Source organism: Pomacea canaliculata, linkage group LG6, assembly GCF_003073045.1.
Source record: "Pomacea canaliculata isolate SZHN2017 linkage group LG6, ASM307304v1, whole genome shotgun sequence".
Taxonomy (NCBI): domain Eukaryota; kingdom Metazoa; phylum Mollusca; class Gastropoda; order Architaenioglossa; family Ampullariidae; genus Pomacea; species Pomacea canaliculata.
Window position 1 is genome coordinate 23,912,003 of NC_037595.1, and position 10,690 is coordinate 23,922,692.

At 39.3% G+C, this 10,690-nt stretch overlaps 1 protein-coding gene across 1 annotated transcript in view; it reads right to left on the reverse strand.

The window, feature by feature from the left end:
• Positions 1-5,353, reverse strand: part of LOC112567173 (relaxin receptor 2-like) — a 38,224-nt gene extending 32,871 nt beyond the window's left edge. Inside the window, 1 exon segment of the mRNA XM_025243751.1 lies at positions 4,601-5,353. The gene's annotated coding sequence lies outside the window, so the exon portion shown is untranslated.
• Positions 5,354-10,690: the final 5,337 nt, after the last annotated feature.

Here is a 10,690-nt window from a genome sequence, read left to right on the forward strand (position 1 = left end):
GGCTAGTTTATCTGAAACTGGCTGCATGGGAAGTATTTTGGGAAAAATGTCGAGCTAACTCCTGTTATAGGAAAGAAATGCTTAACGATGTGAGTTATATAATACCAGTATCAATTTATTTCAAATATTTTTCACCGAAAAGGATCGTGAAGTATGAAGAATAAAAAAGAACATTCATTATCGTTTCCTTTTTCAAATTCTGGGTAAAAAACACTTAGGATTACAAGAACAGTCAACAAACTTGGAGTAAGATAAGAATGATGGAAGGCAATTTCCTGAGCAGATGGTCGTCAAGGGTTACAAAGGACGTGTCCACTTGTCCTCTGAGCGCGTGAGCGGAAGCACGTTCATAGCTTGGCGTGTGAATCGTTTGACAACAAAAAGGTGTTCTTGAGCTTTTGTAGGAAAGTTCAGAGATACGTGCAGCATGGCAGACTCTTCCACTCTCCAAACCCCACGTAAGGGTAATAAAAAATGTCTCCAAGAGAAATATTTAGTGTTCATATTCAGTGTTAGTTTCCTTCCACCCAACACCTAAAATATAACTTGTGATGTATGATGAACCATGCCCACCACAAAAAATGTTACAGAAAATATTACATCTGATGGACTATTTTAGAAATATCGAGAAAAGCGAGTAGCTGTGGGCTCAGAAATGATCATTTTAAATCTCACTGTTCGTATGTCTCAAGACATTACATTATCAACCGGTGTTTATTTAAGGACATTATGATGACCCATGATCCACTAAATACTAGACACACGTATTTTAAAAATATAACATATACGAGCAACAGAAGCAGAAAATTGCAGATGACTGTCATAAATATTCATTCATCACACGGAAGCATCACATGTCTGACAAGAACACAAACTTAAATCCACCTGAAGACTCAATATGACTCCAACATGAGAGTGAATAAACCTCAGTGAAACAGACTTAATCACAGCGGCTCACCATCGCAAAGACGAAGATTAACACATAAACATCCTGACATCCTGGAGGAGCTAACAAAGACCCTGATCTTAATGAAGGCAGGTCACAAACTAATGACTGTCTTCAGTTATGTGGAGAGATGTAGAAAGCCAAAGATTGTCCAAAAGGATTTCAGACAGTGAGACAAAGAGAGAGAGAGATCGTGAGAAAGACAAAAGCCGCCCACGATTAAGTTGTCTGGAAAGCCAAATCCATTTCCAAAAGAAGACAAACGAAATCCAACCTCCGTCGGTGGTGGCTCGATTACTACGTCACGTGATGTTATTTATCTCGCCTGATGAGCGAGAGACACAAAGGTCAGCGTCCGCCGAGTGCTGGTCAGAATGACCCCAGTGACTTGATGAGTCAGGCAATCTCTCTCTCCCTTCTTCTTCTCTCTTTCTCTCTTGCGTTCAAAGTCTGGTAGACTCACATTAATTTTGTAGTTCTGAGTTTTGTTTCTTCTTTTGTCTGTCTTCCTCGAACACACACACTCTCTCTCTCTCATTGTACGAATACTAATAATAAATTTAACACTGCGCTATTTATTTTTAAGGTGTTTCAGTTTTTTTTTTTGGACAGTATTGTGTAAATGATCTTTTTGTAAGACTGATGATATTGTCTGCTTGTATTACACTGTGTCTGTCTATCCATTGTGAAGCAGCAAGGATCATATCACGGCGAGAGAAAAAGTGAAAACATGATCTTTACATTGCACCAACATCATATGAAACTATATTTGAGGCTTTATCTCCAATTCTCTCTCTTTGTTCTTCTGTTTCTCTTTTTTTGCGAGACGTTTCCGCTTTTAAACACGAGTCTGCGCAAAGGCAGAATTTTTCGCGAGACCTCGAGGAATGTAAGGTTCGAATTACCAACGTGGAACGGGAAACAAAACTTATTAAGCCCCCTAGTTAGAAACTTATACCTTTGTACTCCATCTTTGTCTTTCCTGCTTACTTCATTCCTCTCGTGAGCACGTGCATAAACACATGCAAAAACACATCCACAGACATACACAATAAAACATCTACACATCTACACCACCCACAAACACATCCACACACAGACACACACATGTACAAACATATCAACACACAAACATAAATGCATTCATATAAATACACATAAATCAACACACCTACACACAACCACACACGCAAACACACATCCATGCACATACACACAGATATATTACCCCTCCACTCGCATTCTTGTTTGTGTTGCTTGAAAACAAGAAAAAATGTCATATAGTCGATATATTTTTAGCGCTCATCAGTCAGACTCGTAAGCAAGGTTCTTACCGTTGGTCTACAGTACTCTGTGACCCCTGTGGGGAGGAAGTCATCCAAGGTAGTTTGTCTTGTGTGCTGCTCTCATATTTGCAACAAAACATTATCCGCACTTTGCAAGTGTCCGAACATTTGGCGGCCCCCAGGTGAGCTGAAGGCAAACTTCCAATGTCCAGCGCTTCCAAATGTCCAGCGACTTCTCAGTGGTGGACATGTTGATTTGGAATAGTCGTCTGCGTCACATCCGGCGTCGCCATCAATTCCAGCTTCAGCATCCTCACATTATTTCTTCAATAGAAAGTACACGGCCAGTTTCCAAGCTCTCGTCGCAAGTAACGAAATTGTCGAAGTCGAATTCAGATGCACCAGAGTTATCTGTCCCAAACATCACACTTCCACATTCAGGATCACCACCTCACCATCATCACCATCATGCACGACATCCTGCACACCTGACTGAAAATTGAAAAAAAAAAATCCTTGGCAAAACAGTTTACGATTGGTGACGGCTCAACTGCAATCCATGATGCAGCCACAAAGTTCATAGCCCTTTAGATGTAAATTTTCATTTGAAACATCACGAACGCCGAGATCAAACATGGACACAACTTTGTGCGATAGAAATGCTTGCACTTCTGGATGATCTCGCTTGAAATTTCCAATCCAACAATTGGATGCTTGAAAATTTTGAAGACCCAGCGATTGCTTTAGCCTTTTCCTTAAGGGTCGGTCCACTGATGGATGCTCTCATTTGACTGAACCACTTGAGTAACCAGTCCTCAAGATCAACAAAGGGTGATTCTTTGGCATGCTTCCTCTTTTAAGATGAAACTCCACACTTACTTGCAGCTTCCCTTATGGACTCGCATTGTCCTCATTATTGAGCTCAGGGTGGAAGGCAGCATGCCAAGATGTTTTGCCATGTAAATTCTCTTGAGTTTTGGGTTATTGTCAACATCGGTAATTATGTCCACCTTTTCTGAAAGCGAAAGCACTTTTCTTTTTGTTGCCATGGTTATAGGACTGTATGCTACAAACAAGAAAAGCGTAGGACCACACACGAAGACAGGTCTCGAGCTGGAATTCGTGTTGGGATGGGGGTAGGAAGGGGTTAGTCGCCGGTTTGACGACAACACGTTTGGTGTCTGTAATAAGAATGGCGGGACATGTACAGAACACTGTAATAAAATGCAGCCGACAGCGGTGTTGGGGGAATTTCTTAGTAAAAATATTAAATCGGAGTCAGATTACATGCCACGTGCATTGGAACCAGTAAAAAGAACGTGATAATGAGAAGAAAAAGATAATTCATGGAATGTATAATCGAGGATTAAAAAGCATTGGGTATATGAAGCTTTCGTCGGGACCACCGAAAACAAACGTTGTACTGAAGAAATCGTTACACCAAAGATAATAAAATCGAGGTTTTACTGTGATTGACAAGTTTACAATGCACGGATCAGATAAACAACTCTTACAAAGCTAGGCTAAAGTAACAGTTGTGTGTAGGACTTTTGTGTTTTTTTAAATGCTGTCTTACAGCTCACTGAAGATCTTATGATTTCAGCTATTTCTGGAACCCACGACGAAGGTTAGAGACATCAAAATACCGTCCAAAACCTCCCACATCGTAAAGAAAGCAATAATAATCAAAATACCAACACTTGCCATAATATTACCTAAATGTACAAGAATAATATGAAATAGCAAAATTGCTGTAAAAGTCTTCCAAACAAACTTTGTCAAAATATTATTAATAATCGGTTTGGCGTGCATCATCATCAATCAGTGATGTTAATTTCTTCGAAGTTTTGTACTGTTTGTAAAAATCTGAGATTTAAATGTACATTTCACCGTAGTAAAGGTGGCTAGTTGAAAAGGTTTGCAAATCCAAAAATATGGGAAAACATTCTTCAGTCAACATAGTGAATAAAGTATATTTTACAAATTTATATAAATATACATTGTTTTCTTTTTCAATTTGTCGATCTTTTGAAGTTTTGCTTTTTTCAGGATTATGGAGTAGGACAGGACATTGCGTGCGGCAGCTACATAACTAATGAGAACACAATTTTAATGAAGCCAATAAGCTTTGGCAGAATAAAGGATAAAAGTGTCACCAAAGTATCAATCAAACAAGCAACAAATATTTCTAAAGAGTCATAAAAATTAAAAAGGAGATACAAGTTAAAAGAAAAAGAATTGAAAAGAGAGAGAGAGAGAGAAAAGTGAAAGAACAGAAAATGTGAATGAGTAAATTATAATGGAAAGAAAACAATAAAGACAGAATTTAATAGAACAAATTTAGTTCACAGAAATATAAAAAGCTTACCTAACTTTCCTGTGCACGTGCGCCTTCTGTCTACCTAGCAGCGTGGAGAGTGCAGTGCCAGACGGCAGCACAGCACTCAGATGTTTTAAATTCCTCACAAATGTCGGAAGACAAGAGAAAAATAAAAGGTTAGCTAGAAATATGAGTAATGAGTCTTACCGCCAGCTGCCCCGGCGCACTGTAAACGATCTTTTTATCGGAGACAGATTGCAGGAGATCCTCAAGGTGGCGTTCGGGGAGCAAGTCTCGGAGACTAACGAGCGAGACGAGAAGATTGCGAGAGTTGTGTGGGCATACCACTCTTCCTTCTGTCATTTTGACGAAAGGCTGGCTCATAAGAGTTTGTCTTTTTTGTTATTTTGCTAGAAAAGCTAGTAAACGAGCGAGACATAGGGTTGTTCTTTATATCTTTCCCCCGTCGTTTCTTTCTGGACAGAAATCGTTGTTACTAGAGAAAACTTGGTTATACTTTTTTGACATAAATTGCTATTATTATGTTTCGTGTGCAAAGACTCTGGCGCTGCATTGTTTCAGGTGTTCTGGAGGCTTTGGACTGTTCTTCTTTATTGTCCACAAAATCCACCCGCCTAGAGTATCTGTGATCTACTTATCGCCTTCGCTGGTCATTTTCTCGTCGTCGCCCTCATTTGTCCAGCTACTTTCTCCATTTCCAACTCTGCAACTTCAGAACTCATGAGCTCGTGTTCTGTCAGTAAAGATGATCACACCCTGTAGGTCTGTTACTCGTAATGCTAACATTATTCCTTTTCTGCAGTCCTGACCTCTCGTGGTGTCATACCACACCCTCATTATTACTGGAACCATTATTATTGCTTTTACTGCTGCAGCTATTGCTCCTCCTAGCTCTTAACATTTATCTCAGCATTCTTTCTCCATGTCTTTTCTAAGTTTTTTTCTCTCTTTTCTCTTTCCGTTCCTGTCTGTTCTTTTTCTCTCTCAGTCGTTTGCTCTCTTTATTTTTCTTCCTTCATAGGAGGATTCTTTCTCTCGCCAAACTCGTGTACCTCTTTTTCCTTTTATCGCTTCATTTGAATGCAGTTTCTGCAAGTTTTTTCCATCTGCTGAGCTCATGCAGGACATAAGCTATCGTGTAGACCAGACTATAATCGGGTTAAAGTGCCGACGTGAATAGCAGTTTAAAGATTCAGTTTTCGCGTGTCACAAATCTCTGTTTCTTTTTGAGTTGTTGGGACTCAAGTGTCGAACGCCGAACTGCAGACTGGGGGGCCCTCGCTAGCCCCCCACAAAATCCTCAAACTTTTACCTTTCTTGTCTGGACTACAAATTATCTGAGAATCTCTGGAGTCCACTCTTCTTGGCCACGCACGTTCAGACTCGAGCTCTGCTGGAGAGAGATGAAATTAATCTTCAATTTGCTCTGGTAGTTAGCGAGTGGAGAGTGATTCTGCCCATGATGTCCCAAATGCCCAGTGCAATTTGTGTATCTGCCATTTGTGTCTCATTTTTGTACATTTGCTTTCTTGCTGCATATGTTATAGAAGCGATATAATTTCTGTAATTATTTTGTTTGCTTGGTGGCCTCACGAAGATGAGAGACAAGCTAGTGCTGGTGTGAAAGGTTTGTAATAACAATGTCTGGCCAGAGAGTTAAGATATAAGTTTGTTATTCCCATTTTATATTCCTCTCTACTTCTGTCTCTTTCCTCCCTCTCAAGTTGAATGGGAAAAGATACAGATGACGAAAAGATTCAGAAAAGAGAATGAGATGAATGGAAATGGGCTGAAGGAGAGAAAAGATATGGAGAAGGAATAGAGTAAATAATGTAGAAAAAAGCGAATAGGAGAGACGATCATAATAATAAACCTTTATTAATGACCATGTTGGCATAAGCAAGCAATGTGCTTTTTAGTCAGAGCTCGCACGAAAGAGTCACGGAAGACAAGCATAAAACATCTTTCTTATTATTACTATTATAGCACATTCTTGACACGGAGAGGACACTCCGGGCAAGTGAGGATGCTCCAGGTCTAGTACAAAGAACATAAAACCAATGCCTTTGTACGAAGCAGGGTTGCCACACTCAAAGGACACCAGGAACCTCCAATTGCTAGTAAAGCCTCGTAAGCTGGTCTTCTCTTGCCATGTGACCCGACATGACACCTTGTCAAAGACTATTCTTCAAGATACCTTGGAGGGTGGTCCACACCGCGGTGGCCAGAGCTCACAACGGGAAATACTGGACTGGTTGCCCTGTGCAGGACCTGCTCACTATATACCTATATAAAGGGAAGAGTAAGAGATATCGAAGAAAGGGAAGTAAATTATATAAATGAATTTCGTAAGATCCATAGGAAACGGCTGGTGGTTTAAAGACCAACCTGATTGTAAGATTTTTTTTTTTTTAAAACTGAAACTAAATTCTCAAATCTGAAAAGCGATACTGCTCTTTAAATTAAGTTCTCGAAATCCAGACCTTGAAGACATTTGCACCTTGGAACTTGTAATAAACTAAAGTCAATCATTTGAATATTCATGCACTTTGACTTAAAAACACTTATTCCATCATACTCATGATAAAGAAAACAAACATATATACAAAAGGTCACACCATGAGCATTGACTGACCTCGCTTTGCATACATCAACATATGGATCGACTGCTAAAGGACAGATAATCATGCTTACTTTTAGTACTAAAATGATATTTTTCTTTCATAAAAATTCACGATAAAATGTTCTTCAAATCACTTAAAAAGAGAAAAGCATGAGAAATTAATAACTTGCTGCCCCTTTCTCTAAAATAATCCATCTAGTGGCAGCTTCAACGCGATGATCACAACAACAACGCCATTGTTAATTTTCCCATGGTATTATTTTCTCGGATTCGGAAAAGTTTTAGCAATTACTCTTGACTTTGAGAGAGCCTCTAAAACTAATGGTGCAAGCAAGACAAATAATTTAGTTGCCATTAGGCTGTCACACTTAAAAGACATGTTCGCCGGCAGATCACGTGACCTGCATGCCGAGCTGTCTGAAGTGTATATTTACGACAACCACGACAGGCACGAGCAGAAAGTTTGTTCAAAATACTTTAAGGTGCCAGAGTGCGAAACACATCAGCTGATTGGTTGTGACATTTGTAAGACTGCCACTGATTGGACCTGGCTTGCCTGTATATTTCTATTTCAATCTCAAACAAAGATAAGGTTTCTAAGTGATATTTTGTTGTTTTTTAACTCTAACATTAAAATGCATTGCACAAATAAACATTTTTCTTATACAAAGTATTATTAGACGTCAGGAAGGCACGAAGGCAGAAAAGAAGATGGTTGGATGGAGAGAAGCAAGCGATGAGATGATTTGTATGTATACCTCTTAATTATACACTTTCAGTGATTAAATATCTGTTTGTGTGTTCGAATACTCGGAAGTGTACCAGACACACAATCCAGTCTGCATGTGAATGTGTTTGCTTACAACATCTCTAAATTTCACGTTTGTTTTTGTCAAGAAAATAATAGGCTTCTCCTCTTATTTCAAAGATTAAAAAGTTCAACGAAAACAGTAAAGTCTTTTTAACTTTGAATTCATACAATCAATACAACGAGATAAGAGAGGATGAAGAGTAAAGTTTTATTTAATATCTTCAAGGTAAACTTTATTCTGCAAGAACATGAATATTTCTTATGTGACTTCCTGCTAACAATCTGGAAAGATGTCGTCTCTTGAAAGTATGAATCATGAAGTGGTATTTCTGGCATCTTTAAACATAAAACATCATTTTGTTTCCTCTAATGTTCAATATTAACTCTTGAATTATTGTCTTTGTTTGCTAAATATTTTATTAGACCTTGAGTTCCAGACATGGGAGATTTTATTCGATTGTCATTTGAATTTTAGGGTTTTATCTTTCTTTGCAGAATATTTTGTTATTATGCCTTATTACTGGACAGGAGAAACGAGCTGAACTATGTTGTAAAGTAAAGAAAAAAATAAATAAAATAGATAATAACCAGAACTAATACAGAAAAAGCAATTGGGTTTTAAAGTCTAATAAAATGTTTTCAATTTCTAACTTTTTTCATCACTCAGTATAGAAGCTCTCCCTTTCTCTCCTTCTCTCTCTCATTCTAACACACACACGCACGGCCTGCGCAAAACATGTTTCTACTTTTTACATGTCCAAAGAACATAAACAACCTCACCAGCATGTAAAGAAAACATCTTTAATCGCGGGTTTTGTCGTCGTTGCGGAAGAACATATGGAAAAAGTTTAATACAATGTTCAGGTTTACTCACACACCCTTTTAATCAGCTCTTGCTTTGTGTAAAATATAATGAAATGCTCACGTACAGTCTACATGACAAAGAAAAACCTCTCTCACCTTTTATACAAAATTTTCCCGTGCAGGTGCGCATATTCCAGGTAAGAAGACTTGACAGCGGAGGATGGGAGCACGTGCCACCCCACTTCCGGTGACAGTAACAGGTGAGTGGTGCCTGGTGCTAATTGCTCTAAATGAATGAGCATTTACATGAGTATTGGAATATTTCGTAAGCTGTTAGTCATCCATCTAACAGGCTAACAAAGAGCATGAAGTGGGTATTAAGCAAATAGAAATAGACTTTCAGGGACTGGGATAGGGAGGCAATGACGGCAGTGCAGAAAGAACTCCAGATTGGCATCAAGGAGGGGAAGGACAAATATAAACAAAAAGTAGAGGAGAATTTTCAAAAGCATGAGGTGCAACGACAACTTCTCAAAGTGCACACTCAAAAGGTAGCCGGTCTGAAAAAGTTATCCTAAGGAACTGTGTCGACCAACTTGCCAAAATTCTGTGTATCATTTTCACATTGTCTCCTTCAAACAGTCCTGTCTCCTTGAAAATGTCCTGCATGGTGCCAGTGCCGAAAAAAAACAACCCCAAAAAAAAAAAAAAAAAACAACAAACAAAAACGATAAAAAAAACCCTCCGTGAAATGATTTATGCCCCGTGGCATTAACCACTGCTGTAATAAAAGCTTTTGAAAAGCCTGTATTCACTAGTCCTGGTTCACATCCACCCATCCACATCTCCACACACAAAGAGTCGATCTGTTGAGTATTTCTGGAACGTTTTTAAATAAATTCGAAAGCTCCTCGTGTTTGAGTAGGTTTTAAGTGTCCTGGAGGCAAATTCCAAACTGTACATCCAGCTACTTCAAACGACCGCCGCTTGCCAAAAGTAGAAAGGGAGAAGTTTGTTTTCCTTTTAAAACCGAAAGGCTGCCTGCGATTTGTTGATGTAGATTCGTGATTAAGATTGAATAGATAGTGGGAAAAAACTTCCAGAAAACAGGCACTGCAATGTCATGCAACGAAAACCTTTGCTTGTATCCTAGTTAAAGAAATAAAGAAATTTCCATGTTTTATTCCCGTCTCTCCGACAGTGTTTGGGTAAGCGGATGGATAACCGATTAGTTTGAACACCGGTGTTCGAACTGAGAGGCGCTGAGGTTCGATGCCCGTGTGGTGCAGCAAACATTACCCACTCAACCCAGCTGTCAGGTACCTGGCTCCATAGAAGGTTGACGAAGGTAAAGCAGAGAGGGAAAGATGGGCATCCCCAACACATAAAAACTAACCCCGAGAAAAGTGAGGTCTCTAACACATCATTCCCCAATACCTGGGGCCGTAGTTGTGAAACTAGGGTAAGGCCTTATCCTAGGGCAACATGGAGAACGTCTGCTTTCGAAGGTGTAAGGTGTCAAGACCCAGCGGATGTTGTTTTACCCCAGGAATCGTGGCTATAAAACAACAGCAAAGATCCTCCGGTGTAAACAAGCATGAAATAATATCCCTGGGGTGTGGACATGGCATTGTAACTACGAAAACAAGAGGCTTCCTTCAGTTTCCCATGTTGCCCTGGGAAAGCGACTTACTCTCGCTTCATAACTTCGGCCCATGAAACGTTTGTGTGCGATTTTCACCTCACATTACAAGATGTTTACAAACTTATTATGTGACAAGTGACTGCTTTATGCTCAACAGGTGAGAGTGCAGAAACTATAATTAGAAGCTATTAATTTACTTCTAGGATAGGCACAACAAGGTTTTGTCAGCCCCCA